At 46.1% G+C, this 14601-nt stretch overlaps 1 protein-coding gene across 1 annotated transcript in view; it reads left to right on the top strand.

Moving 5' to 3' along the window:
- The window catches only part of creb3l2 (cAMP responsive element binding protein 3-like 2), a 142323-nt gene that overhangs the window by 60581 nt on the left and 67141 nt on the right, over positions 1–14601 (top strand). The window lies entirely within an intron of this gene.

The following is a 14601-nucleotide window of genomic DNA, read 5'->3' as shown; positions in this document are numbered from 1 at the left end:
TCCTGGCTTTTGATGTCTTCAGTTAGATCATAGGGATGTCTTGTGGCGCAGTGGGTAGCGTCCCCACCTCTGGGCCAGAAGCTCCAAGTACATGTCCCACTCCAGGACCTGGCGGCCATGGAAGCCCCATGCATAATGTGGCCAAACAGGGTGATTAGCCAACATATCTGATGGCAGTTGGGAAGAGCTGGAGCGTTGCCACGTCAGCTATACTGCAGAAGGCAATAACAAAACACTGCCATAGGGCAGGGTAAGGGAAGAAGAAGGAGTTGGATCATCGCAATGTCCTTTCTAAAGAAAATAAACTCAATTTTCTTAACCATTCTTTTAATTTGTATTTCTGATTCAGAACACTGGAAATTTCAAGGCAAAATACTGCAGATACTAGAAATCTAAAATAAATAGTGGGGGTGGATTTAAACTTGTAAGGCAGGGGGGTAGGTTGACTAACGGACCTAGTTTTAAAAATCCCAGTGAGGGCAAAAGAGAGAAGATGAGGAAAAGAAAGTGAGAGTGTTGACAGTGAACAAAAAATGGTCGCCTCCCAAAGGGCAAGAAAGAGATAGCGGCAGGGTTAAGTTTGTATGTAAATGTACAGAGTATAGTGAACAAAATTGCGGAACTTGGAAGCAGAAATTGCTCTGGGGGCATATGACAAAGTAGCATTGACAGAAATATGGCTCAAGCCAGAACAGGACTGGATACTTAACATTCTGCGTTGTAAGGTTTTTAGTAGGAACAGGGTGGGTAGAAAGGGAGGAGGTGTGGCCGTCTTGATCAAAGATAGTATCATAGCCCTAAGAATCAGAATCCCTACAATGCAGAAGGAGACCATTCGGCTCATCGAGTCTGCACCAACCATCGGAAAGAGTACCCTACCTAGGCCCACACCCACGTCATCCAGTCAGTATTGACAGTCAAATAGATCTAGGTGAACAGGTCCACAGGTCACTGAAAGGGGCAAAACAGGTGGAGAAGGTAGTCAAGAAGGCATAAGGCATGCTTGCCTTCATTGGCCGGGGCATTGAGTATAAAAATTGGCAAGTCATGTTGCAGCTGTATAGAACCTTAGTTAGGCCACACTTGGAGTATAGTGTTCAATTCTGGTCGCCACACTACCAGAAGGATGTGGAAGCTTTAGAGAGGGTGCAGAAGAGATTTACCAGGATGTTGCCTGGTATGGAGGGCATTAGCTATGAGGAGCGGTTGAATAAACTCGCTTTGTTCTCACTGGAACGACGGAGGAGGTCTACAAAATTATGAGGGGCATAGACAGAGTGGATAGTCAGAGGCTTTTTCCCAGGGTAGAGGGGTCAATTACTAGGGGGCATAGGTTTAAGGTGCGAGGGGCAAGGTTTAGAGTAGATGTACGAGGCACGTATTTTTAGACAGAGGGTAGTGGGTGCCTGGAACTCGCTGCCGGAGGAGGTGGTGGAAGCAGGGACGATAGTGACGTTTAAGGGGCATCTTGACAAATACGTGAATAGGATGGGAATAGAGGGATACGGATCCAGGAATGTAGAAGATTTTAGTTTAGACGGGCAGCATGGTCGGCACAGGCTTGGAGGGCCGAAGGGCCTGTTCCTGTGCTGTACTTTTCTTTGTTCTTTGTCTTTGTTCTTTATCCCAGTAACCCTGCCTTATTTTTTGGACACTACTGAATAACTTACCATGGCCATTCCACCTAACCATATCTTTGGACTGTGGGAGGAAACCGGAGCAGCCAGAGGAAATCCACGCAGACACTAGAAGAAAGTGCAAACTCCACAGACAGTCACCCAAAGACAGAATTGAATGTGATGTAGTTCCTGAATTAGAATCTATATGGTTGGAGGTGAGAAACAGGAAGGCAGCGGTGACCTTGTTTAGTATTTACTATATACCTCCAAATAGAGGGGAGGAAGTGGAAGAGAGCATTTGTAGGCAGATTATGGAAACCTCGGGCAAGTAGGGTTGTGATAGTTGGGGATTTATCCCCAAGGTAGCCAGGGAAATGGGTAGAGTGTGGGGCATGGAATGGGAGAAATTCCTGCTGTGTGTGCAGGAGAACTTTCTGGAACAGTACATTTCCAGTCCTACCAGTTAGCAAGCTGTGCTGGATCTGGTCCTAGGAAATGAGGCTGGGCCGGTGGAGAACGTCAGAGTAGGAGAGCCATTGGGAAGTAGCGATCATAATATAATATGATTCAATATTCAATTGGAAAAGGACAAAAATCAGTCACGGATTAAGATCCCAGACTGGAAAATGGCAAATTTTAGGGGTCTGAAAGTTGAACTGGGGCAGGTTGATTGGAAACGCATATTGGTGGATAAAACACCTATCCTATTGGTGGATAAAACACTGGATTAAAAATGAGATACTTTCAAAGGAGAAATGAATAGAGTGCAAGTTAAGTATTTATCCATGAGAAATAAATACGGGGTATCTAAAGAGTACCTTGGATGACTAAGGATATTGATGATAAAATAAGGAAGAAAGAAAAGGCACATGATGAATGCTGGAATAATAATAACAATAGAAATCAGGACGAGTATCTCAAATGCAGGAGAGAGGCTATGGCTGGAATAAGGAAGGCTAAGAGGAAGAATGAGGAGAGGATTGCTGACAAATTTAATTGAGTTCTTTTAACGAGGTGACACGGGCAGTGGATGAAGGTAGTGCCATGGATGTTGTATATTTGGAATTTCAGAAAGCATTTGATACACTGCCACATGGCAGGTTGATTAGCAAATTATAAATGTTTGGGATTGATGGGTCCTTGGCAGCATAGGTTAGAAGTTGGCTAAGGGATAGGAAACAGAGGGTAGGTATACAAGTTGAAAGTGGTGTTCCCCAGGGCTCAGTGTTGGGACCTTTGCTTTTTCTAATTTATATAAATCATTTAGAAGTAGGTGTTTAGGGCAAAATCTCTAAATTTGCAGTTGATACTAAGCGAGGGAGAATAGTGAATTGTGAGGGTGACGCTGAGCGACTTCAGAGGGACATTGACAAGTTGGCCAAATGGGCAGGCACCTGGCAGATGAACCTCAAATGCAGCAAAATGTGAAGTAATGCAATTTGGTAGAAGAAGCGTGGGGAGACAACATAGGCACAATGGGGAGTACAGGAGCAGAGGGACCTCAGGGTTCAAGTGCATAATTTTTTGAAAGTGGCCAGGCAAGTGGAAACATTTGTTAAGAAGGCTTATAGCATCCTTGGGTTTATAAGTAGAGGCATAGAGTATATAAGCAAGGAAGTGATGCTGCACCTCTACAAATTAACGGGTTGGATGTATTATTGAGCGTTTTAGTTCTGCATATTGAATCTATCTGGCTTTAACAGTGTGTGGAGGATGTTCAATATTTAATTAGTGAAGAAGAGACCTCCTATGGAGGAAATCTTGCTTTTTCATTGTGTTGTTAGTAGTCCGGGTGTACTGCGAGGAAACTGTGAGCAGTGAGGGCATGCAGTGTGAAAGAAGTATATTGAATGGAATTGTCAGCAACTTGATGGTTGAATGTATAGACGAGCTTATTGGTATGAAGAAAGAAAAGTAAGCAAGAATGGAGAGCCATTTCTGTGTAAAGGTATTTGAAACTAAAGCTGAAATCAGTGACTTAATGAAGTTTAAGTTTGATAAAGACTGTAACTTTGCTATTGATTGAAGAGCAGCCCACCACTGGGGCTGAGTGCGGTTATGTAGGAGCTGGGTGGGTCAGATGTACCAATCGTGTTATGGGGCGAGGGCTGGAGGATGGCCGTGCAGCTGGGCAGGAGTACAGGCTTCACTGCGACGGTTGCAGGCCGGGGGGGATGGCATGTCATGGTTAGTGGTGTTAGAAGAGTTATAAGGGGCACCAGTGTTCCTGGTAAACGTGTACGCTCCCAACTGGGATGACACAGGTTTAATAAAAAAGACCATGGCAAAATCCCCGACGTGGACGCTTGGGGAAGAGAGAGTTCTCCTCCTTTTCTCAAGTCTGCAGGGTCTACTTGAGGATAGACTTCTTTATAGTGGGGACATCGGTGCTTGCGGGGGTAATGGGAATGGGCTACTCGCAATTGTAATCTCCGACCACGCTCCACACTACGTGGATGCGGGGATGGAGATGGTCCAGGCTCAGCGCTCCCCCTTGGAGGTTGGATGCGACCCTCCTTGCTGACAAGTCATTTTGTGATCAGGTATCGCGGACCATAGACCAACAACTAGAATGGGGAGGTTTCACCCTCCACATTCTGGGAGGCATAGAATGCGGTGGTTAGATGGGAAATTATTGTATTCAAGGTGTGCAATGGCGGAGAGTGGGGCAGCATGCAAAGGCTGGGGTGGGAGGGTGCAAGCCAGGCAACAGCTGGTAGACTCCATACTGGAGGTGGATCGCGATACTCCACAGTCCCAACCGTGGAAGTGCTATCAGAAAGGAAGAAGTTGCAGATGAACTTCGACCTGCTCTCCACTGGGAAAGCCATGCGGCAGCTCCTTCAGACACGGGGGACCTTTTAATGAACATGGAGATAAAGCCAGCCGCCTGCTGGATCACCATCTGAGAGAGCGGGCAGACACGAGACAAATGGCACAGGTCGAAGACGGAGGCGGAAGGCTTGTTGCTGCGCTGGAGCAGATCAGCAAAGCCTTCGCAACTTTCTACCGAGGGCTACCCACCTCCGAGCCTCCAGAGGGGTGCAGTTCCTCGATGTACTGGACATGCCGGTCATGGGAGGTGGGGGGAGGGGGGAAGATAAGAGACGGGGCCTGGAAGCACCACTAGAACTGGGGAAATTCATGGAGAGTATCAATTTCATGCAGGTGGGGAAGGTGCCGGAGCCAGATGGATTCCCGGCGGACTTCTACAAAAGATTTACACCATCATTAGCCCCATACTAATAAGGTGCACTCTGCCACCAACACTGGCACAAGCCTCAATATCGCTGATACCCAAAAAGGACAAAGACCCGATGGAGTGCGGGTCATACGGGCCCATCTCACTACTTTACGTAGATACAAAGTTCCTGGCGAAGCCCTGGCGAGGCAGCTGCAGAGCTGCATGTCAGAGGAAGTCACGTGGGACCAGACGGGCAGGCAGCTAATAACAAACTTGAGGCACCTTCTGAATGTGATAATGACCCCATCTGGGAAGAGAACACCAGAAGTAATCATCTGCCGTTTGTGATAGAGTTTGAGCGGAATCTTAAACCATAAAGGGATTATTATTTAAATGATAAGATATTAAAACATGCTGCTGTGCAGAGAGACCTGGGTGTGCTAGTGCATGAGTCGCAAAAAGTTGGTTTACAGGTGCAACAGGTGATTAAGAAGGCAAACGGAATTTTGTCCTTCATTGCCAGAGGGATGGAGTTTAAGACTAGGGAGGTTTATTGTATAAGGTGTTAGTGAGGCCACACCTGGAGTATTGTGTTCAGTTTTGGTCTCCTTACCTGAGAAAGGACGTACTGGCGCTGGAGGGTGAGCAGAGGAGATTCACTAGATTAAACCCAGAGCTGAAGGGGTTGGATTACGAGGAGAGGTTGAGTAGACTGGGACTGTACTCGTTGGAATTTAGAAGGATGAGGGGGGATCTTCTAGAAACATATAAAATTATGAAGGGAATAGATAGGATAGAAGCGGGCAGGTTGTTTCCACTGGCGGGTGAAAGCAGAACTAGGGGGCATAGCCTCAAAATAAGGGGAAGTAGATTTAGGACTGAGTTTAGGAGGAACTTCTTCACCCAAAGGGTTGTGAATCTATGGAATTCCTTGCCCAGTGAAGCAGTTGAGGCTCCTTCATTAAATGTTTTTAATATAAAGATAGATAGTTTTTTGAAGAATTAAGGGTTATGGTGTTTGGGCCGGAATGTGGAAGTGAGTCCACAAAAGATCAGCCATGATCTCATTGAATGGCGGAGCAGGCTCGAGGGGCCAGATGGCCTGCTCCTGCTTATGTTCTTATGTTCATAAGTTCACTTCAGAAAGCCAGTGCAATTTGCACCTGAATTGACTGCACCCAAAGCAGAAACACCACCCTAACACATCCAGGCCAGTAAGGAGCACAGAGTCAAAAGAAAGTTGCGATACATAATACAATAGTAGAATACAAGATGGAGAATGTCATGCTGACACTGTACTGAGCTCTAGTGAAACCACACCTTGAATGGTGTGTCTATCTGTGCTCACTGAGAAGCACTGAGGCACGAAAGACCATGAAACCTAGTGCCAAGGATCTGATTTATGGAGGAAAATGAGAGAGAGCGACTGGGCTTTTCAGCTTGGACGGACTATATCTGAGAGGTAATCTTGCAGAACGATATAGACTTGAATGCATTGAAAATGACTACCTCAGAGCCATACTTTAAATTGGCAGTAAAACAAAGTGAAACGGGTTCAACAAATCAAGAAATAATTTGGGGCCGAAATGAGGAACTTCATGCAACGAATAAACAACATTTGAAATGGTCTTCCAGGCAGAGTGGTATGCCAAAATCCATTTTCTGCAGTAACTGGAAGCTCATCTGGATGGATGAATGACAATAGGCGAATTTGGCCAGTCTAATCTATAAGGATTTGTCAGATCTTTGGAGCAGACTCTTGTTGCCATTCAGTTTCAGTCTCTGACCACTAGGTGGTGATGTATTCTATCATCTCTGAATATTTGCGCAGTCATAGACTTAAATGCATCTTATTTTTTTTTTTAGTAGCTTAATTTAGTTTTCAAATTGAAAGTTTCTGGCTGTACCAAAGATGTGGACCTGGATTCTCTGTTCCTGAGGCTAAGTGCCGACGCCAACAGAGAATCCGTGGTGTTTCACAACGGGAAGATCGGCGTGAAATCCTCACCGGTTCTGCGACTGGTGAGGGGCTAGCACTGGCGCTGCGTGATACACCCGTGGATCTCACGGAAAACTGTTGGAGAATGGTCGGGTCCCGTGCTGCACATGCGCAGGGCTGACGAGCAGCAGCCACGCGTACGCCTAGACCCCCCACAGACACGCACCACTCGCGCCGGAAAAGATGACGCCGGCCGTGCTGGACCGCGTACCCGCTCACCCCGACTCACAGCCCACCTCCTGGTCACCTCTCCCTTACTCCCCCCAGCCCTGGCGGAAGCCCCCCTGGCCAGCGGCATGGATCTCGGCCGAGTGTGGCAGCACCACACCGTCCTCACGCCCTCTCTCACCGTGGCCGGCACGCCCGGCTTCCGACCGCAGGACCACACGTGGCCCGCGCCGTCAGGAACTCGGCCCATCGGAGGCAGTGCAGGTGGGCCGGCAAAGCATACACTAACAGGGTTGTGACTGCGCGCGGTTCGATGATGCTGATTTGGAGAGGGCTGAGCATAGTGACCCGGCGTCAAACCGGCGCCCGCCCCGATTCTGGCGTTGGGAGGCATTCTCCCCCCCGATCGTCATTCCCGATTTCGGTGTCGGGAGGTATTCTCCCCCCGATCGTCGTTCCCGATTTCGGTGTCGGGAGGTATTCTCCCCCCGATCGTCGTTCCCGTTTTCGGTGTCGGGAGGTATTCTCCCCCCGATCGTCGTTCCCGATTTCGGTGTCGGGAGGTATTCTCCGCCCGATCGCCAGTTCCGATTTCAGCGTCGGGCTACGGAGAATCCCGCCCGTGATATTTTTGTCTGGGGCTGTGACTCTGCTGAAAACGAGCCCTGATGTGTTGAGCATATACAGTGTGCACACGTCTCAGGTTGCCTATATCCCAAATGATGTAGTATTTTCTTCCTTTTTCTATTTTTTTGGTGTGTTTTTCAGAATGGTTATGATGACACAAGATGTTTAGATGACATTACATCGGTTTTAGTCACATAATGTTATGTTGTTTGATTATACTAGTGCTTTCTGCACGAGGGAGAGACAGGAAAAACTAATAACTGTTGATTACAATAGGTGTGCCTCTATGTTCTACAAGCTCCAATACCTTGAACTCAAACACAGGGAGTTGGACATGTTCTGCATTTGTAACTAAAATGCATAGATGACCCACACTGCACACAGACTGGAAAACACAGGCTTTTGCTGTCTTCTTGCCCTGCACTGTCCCCCCAACCCCAACTAACCGGTTAACCGATTTGCCCTTAAAAGTGAAATACAGACATTTAAGTTTTCATTTTAAACCAATTGCATTTAAAAACTGAAATTTTTCAGTCACTAAGTTCTACAGGAGATACACTTCAAGGTCAGCGTAGCTGGTCGCCCTCGTTCCATGATCTGGAGAGCGCTTTACTGCCGATTTAAATGATGGGACACAGGGTCTCCTGTTCAGTATGTTGGAATGATACTGCATTCTAAATTTATTCTGCAGTGTTTTCAGAAGATGGATTAAATTTCACTTGGGTGATAGGAACCATTTGTGCACCAAGAAACTGTCTTACTTTACACACAATTACCTGCTTGGACAGAATGAGTCTGTAAACTGATTCATCTCCTGTAGTTCCTCCTGCCGCAAGAGAATAAAGGAAATGAACATCCCGTTATACGGGCTAAACATGCTTGCAAATTAGCTGAATAAACTGGCAATGCCATTTGGCTTATAGGCTATATATGTTCAGAACACAGCCTGCAGTCTCTCATTTGCTGCTTGTTTAATTCAGAAACATGACCTTCCTAAGTGGTCCAGGCGCAAGCTGCTTTAAACTGATTTCCCCAGGGAGGCGGAAAGAAAAAGCATGATTTACGATTACTCTCTTCCATCTATGCCAAGGATTGGCCCGTCAAGTTGCCAATCAAAGTAGTTGCCAATCAGAGTTACCATTTTGAATGATGTATCTTTGTCCCCTGCTTCGTTATCAGAGCTCGCTGCAACTGCATTGTGTGTTTAGTCAAACTTTCGGGCACATTTAATACAAGCCATTCTTGCAGTAAAGGTGCAGACTATGCACAACTCCTTGTTGTCTGAAAACTATTATGATATGCAAGGCTACACAATTTTGACAGCTGTTTTCTGCCTAGTTAGCTTAGGATGTGTTTATCTCCAGAATTTCTAGAAACGGAACCTAACCTTCTTTGAAGGTTTACTTACAGCTCAGAAGGCTAGCAATTGACCCACCTTGTCTTTTCTGGAACTGTTCAAAAATAATTCCGCTGCCCAACTCCCTCCCCATAATATTTTAAATCCAGTTGTTGCAAAACTAAATGAAATAAAGAAATCTCAGTTGTTCTTTTGAGTCATAACTAATTTAGATACTTGACTACAAAAACAACTTCTATACCGTCAGCTTCAACATAATGATCCAAGGATAATTTCAAACACCTGGTCAAAGAGGAAGGTTTGAAGGGCGGCACAGTAGCACAGTGGTTAGCACTGTTGCTTCACGGCACCGGGGTCCCAGGTTTGATTCGCTGCTTGGGTCACTGTCTGCGGAGTCTGCATATTCTCCCCGTGTCTGCGTGGGTTTGGATTCGATTTGTTTATTGTCACGTGCACCAAGGTACAGTGAAAAGTATTTTTCTGCGAGCAGCTCAACAGATTATTAAGTACATGAAAAGAAAAGGAAATAAAATATACATAATAGGGCAACACAAGGTACACGTTGTAACTAGATAACACCGGCATCGGATGAAGCATACAGGGGTGTAATGTTAATGAGTTCAGTCCATAAGAAGGTCGTTTAGGAGTCTGGTAACAGTGGGGAAGAAGGTTTCCTCCGGGTGCTCCGGTTTCCTCACACAAGTCCCGAAAGACGTGCTTGTTATGTGAATTGGACATTCTGAATTCTCCCTCAGTGTATCCGAACAGGCGCCGGAATGTGGCGACTAGGGGATTTTCAAAGTAACTTCATTGCAGTGTTAATGTAAGCCTACTTGTGACAATAAAGACTATTATTATTATTAAGAAGTACCTTAAAAGAGGAAAGCAAGTTAGAGAGGTGTATTGGATGGAATTCCAGAGCTTTGGGCACGAGGCAACTGAAGGCACAGCCACCAATATTTCGGAATGCAGAGAGACCAGAATTAGAGGAACATCAATATCACAAAGGGTTGTGAAGTTAGAGGAGATTACAGTAATGGGGAGGGACAAGACCATGGAGGGATTTGAGAACAAGGATGTAAGTATTAAAGTCAAGGCGTAACTTGACATGGGAGCCAATATAAGCCACTGAGCACAGGGAAACAGGGCTTGGCTTAAGCAAGGACACGGACAGTGAAGTATAGAATCTTAGAATTTACAGTGCAGAAGGAGGCCATTCAGCCCATCAGGTCTGCACCGGCCCTTGGAAAGAGCACCCTACCCAAACCCATACCTCCACCCTATCCCCACAACCCCACTTGGACACTAAGGACAATTTATCATGGCCACTCCACCTAACCTGCACATCTTTGAACTCTAGGAGGAAACCGGAGCACCCGGAGGAAACCCACGCAGACATGGGGAGAACGTGCAGACTCCACACAGACAGTGACCCAAGCTGGGAATCGAACATAGGTCCCTGGTGCTGTGAAGCAACAATGCTAACCACTGTGCTACTGTGCCGGCCCAAGTGTTGGATGATCTCGAGTTACGGAGGTTAAAATATGGGAGCTAAAATATAACAAGAGGCATGAATGAGGTTTTTTAAAAAATTTAGAGTACCCAATTATTTTTTTCCAATTAAGGGGCAATTCAGCGTGGCCATTTTTGGGTTGTGGGGGTGAGACCCACAGATGCACGGGGAGAATGTGCAAACTCCATACGGACAGTGAGCCAGGGCCAGGATCGAACCCGGTTCCTCGGCGCCATGAGGCAGCAGTGCTAATCACTGTGCCACCGTGCTTTCATGAATGAGGTTTCAACCTCAGATGAGCTGAACCAGGGCGGGGAAAGTTGGGTGATGTTGCGGAGGTAGGAATAGACTATCTTAGTCACGATATGAGTAAGGAAGAAACCTTGCATTGCTTCTGGGGACAGCTGTTCCTCTTTAGCTGTCCCTCGGATACTTTGCAGAATTTGAGTAGTTAAAATCCCTGTGATTAACACAAGGTCTTTTTGCAGAGCTCTCTAGTCTGCAAAAATGTCATTCTCTCCTCTCCACCTGTCTAGTTAATCTATTACAATCAATAATTGTCCTCTCTTCATTTAACTAACCTTGACCGTAAGGTACTGTGCCTGTGCTGTAAAGCACTTATATTAATTATTTCCATTGCTATAATGCTGTCTCTTACTCACATTGCTACTCCAACTGCTTTCCTGTGTTTCTTCCTTCTGTAAATAAATCCTGATGCTTTAATCACTGTCAATGTTTTGATTTAACCAGCTGTCTTCTAGTCCTATTACATCACATTTATCCTTCAAAACAGTGCTTCCTATTCAACATACTTGGTTTGTACATTACTATATAATCTATGTTTCGCTCTCTGTCTTATCATTTCTGTTCTAATTTTCTGTCTATTTGTCAGCTCCCCTACAACATTCGAATTTTTGGACTTTATCCTCATAGTGTAAGCTAGTGTAAGTTATTCCTTCACTCGTACGCCTCCATACATGCCAATTGTTTGTTTATGATGGTGACTGATCTACTTGCCACAGACGGATTGGAATGTAACCCCTCATGCTGGTTATCCATTAAGAACCCTTGTTGTCCCATCAATTAGCTCAACGCCCCAGAAAGGGACCAACTACCCAACATGGGCGGCACGGTGGCACAGTGGTTAGCATTGTTGCTTCACAGCTCCAGGGTCCCAGGTTCAATTCTCGCTTGGGTCACTGTCTGTGCGGAATCTGCACGTTCTCCCTGTGTCTGCGTGGGTTTCCTCCCACAAGTCCCGAAAGACATGCTGTTAGGTATTTTGGACATTCTGAATTCTCCCTCAGTGTCCCCGGACAGGTGCTGGAATGTGGCGACTAGGGCTTTTCACAGTAACTTAATTGCAATGTTAATGTAAGCCTATTAGTGACAATAGAGATTATTATTAATTAACATCTCATTCACCCTAAATATTCTCCTCAGAAATGCATTATTTTTATCAAAGAACGTGAAGAGTTTTCTCAGTATTGTAAATATTCCTCCCAGTGGGCACATCATCACTCTGTTAGCTTTATCCTCGTGTCCGAATGAGAGAGTGGATCTCGTGCTATTGTGATTTTTGTGTAATAGTGTCGACCACACTTCGTCTTCTCCAAGAAGCAGCCTTAGTTATCCAAGGGTCACCAAAATCTGGCTTAATGCCACGCTTTTACAATGGGGCAGGGTCCACGTCTGCCCCAGCCAGAACAGGTTAGCCCAACTAGGCTAACCACCTACATCCACCCAGACTACGCCAGATCCTCAATGAATGATTTTTCCCTTCCCAACTACACCTCTTAATCTTTTCCAGCTCTTGTTTAACACCACCATTCCCTTCATTACTCCTATTGTTCTTGATACTTTTCTTGCCAGTGCCCCTTTTGCCTACGTCTTACTTCCCTAAAGAGAGTCAGATCTCTGTGCAGAGGGACCTGGGTGTGCTGGTGCACGAGTCGCAAAAAGTTGGTGTGCAGGTGCAACAGGTGATTAAGAAGGCTAATCGAGTTTTGTCTTTCATTGCTAGAGGGATGGAGTTCAAGACTAGTGAGGTTATGCTGCAATTGTATAGGGTGTTGGTGAGGCCACATCTGGAGTATTGTGTTCAGTTTTGGTCTCCTTTCCTGAGAAAGGACATATTGGCACTGGAGGGAGTGCAGAGGAGATTCACTAGGTTGATCCCAGAGTTGAGGGGATTAGATTATGATGAGAGGTTGAGTAGACTGGGACTGTACTCATTGGAGTTTAGAAGGATGCGGGGGGATCTTATTGAGACATATAAAATTATGAAGGGAATAGATAGGATAGATGCGGGCAGGTTGTTTCCACTGGTCGGGGAAAGCAGAACTAGGGGGCATAGCCTCAAAATAAGCGGAAGTAGATTTAGGATGGAGTGTAGGAGGAACTTCTTCACCCAAAGGGTTGTGAATCTCTGGAATTTCTTGCCCAGTGAAGCAGTTGAGGCTCCTTCTTTAAACGTTTTTAAGAAAAAGATAGATGCCTTTCTAAAGAATAAAGGGATTCGGGGATATGGTGTACGGGCCGGAGAGTAGAGCTGAGTCCACAAAGATCAGCCATGATCTCATTAAATGGCGGAGCAGGCTCGAGGGGCCAGATGGCCTACTCCTGCTCCTAGTTCTTATGTTCTTATCTTTTATCTGTCTCAGATGTTGAATTTCATACCAGCAAACTGTCCATATTTGCTGATGTTCCACACAAACCAGCTTTACTCTCCAAGCTGCTGCCTTCCTCTCAAAATCCTGATCCTACACAGTCATGATAAAGTTGCATGTCCAAAGTTAACAAGGCTCTAAATTTAAATGGTAGTCACAATTGCCATGAGAATGATTTTTACAGAGTTTTAAAATTGGTGAGTGAAGGAGCGTGAAAGCCATTTGGATTGATTTAGCAGAATTTCATCGGTAGGGAGAAAAACAGCAGAATTACCGGGACTTGATGGTTCGAGTTATAAGGAGAGGCTGGATAGACTGGGACTTTTTTCTCTGGAGCGTAGGAGGCTTAGGGGTGATCTTATAGAGGTCTATAAAATAATGAGGGGCATAGATAAGGTAGATAGTCAACATCTTTTCCCAAAGGTAGGGGAGTCTAAAACTAGAGGGCATAGGTTTAAGGTGAGAGGGGAGAGATTCAGAAGGGCCCAGAGGGGCAATTTCTTCACTCAGAGGGTAGTGAGTGTCTGGAATGGGCTGCCAGAGGTAGTAGTAGAGGCGGGTACAATTGTGTCTTTTAAAAAGCATTTAGATAGTTACATGGGTAAGATGGGTATAGAGGGTTATGGGCCAAGTGCGGGCAACTGGCTGCGTGGGTTTCCTCCGGGTGTTCAGGTTTCCTCTCACAATTCAAAGATATGCAGGTTAGATGGATTGGGCCTGTTCAATTGCTCCCAAGTATCCAAAAAGGTTAGGTGGGGTTATGGGGGATTGGGCCTGGGTAGGGTGATCTTTCGCAGTGTCGGTGCAGAGTCGATAGGTGGAATAGCCTCCTGCACTGTAGGGATTCTATGATTCTATAAAGCCTCCTCCTCCAGTGAGTTGTTTAATTGTCTATCACCATTCACAGCTGGATGTGGCAGGCCTACAGAGCTTAGATCTGATGTGTTCTTGGGGGCAGCATGGTAGCACAGTGGTTAGCACTGTTGCTTCACAGCACCAGGGTCCCGGGTTTGATTTCCCACTTGGGTTACTGTCTCTAAGGAGTTGTCCCTATGTCTCCTCTGGGTACTCCAGTTTCCTCCCACAAATCCCAAAAGATGTGCTTGTTAGGTGAATTGGACATTCTGAATTCTCCCTCAGTGTACCCGAACATGCGCCGGAGTGTGGCGACTAGGGAATTTTCACAGTAACTTCATTGCCACTGTTAATGTAAGCCTCCTTGTAACACTAATAAAGATTATTATGATATCTTGCGGTGAAATATACATTTTCCACATCTCTCCAGCCCCCCACTCCTCGTCACTGAGTATCTTCAACCTGCAATCTCTGGCTACTGTCCCTTAGTGGCGCTAACCTGGCGCCCAGGCTGGGTTGATGGGGGTGAAGGTTGCCCCTCCGAGTCAAGGGTTGGGGGTGTTTCCCATGTCTGGGAGGTCACGATATCCATGCGTGAGTGTTGTGGGGG

The sequence above is a fragment of the Scyliorhinus torazame genome, chromosome 19 (genome assembly GCF_047496885.1).
Source record: "Scyliorhinus torazame isolate Kashiwa2021f chromosome 19, sScyTor2.1, whole genome shotgun sequence".
In the NCBI taxonomy this organism is placed as follows: Eukaryota; Metazoa; Chordata; class Chondrichthyes; order Carcharhiniformes; family Scyliorhinidae; genus Scyliorhinus; species Scyliorhinus torazame.
This window is presented reverse-complemented; position numbering and strand designations above follow the sequence as displayed.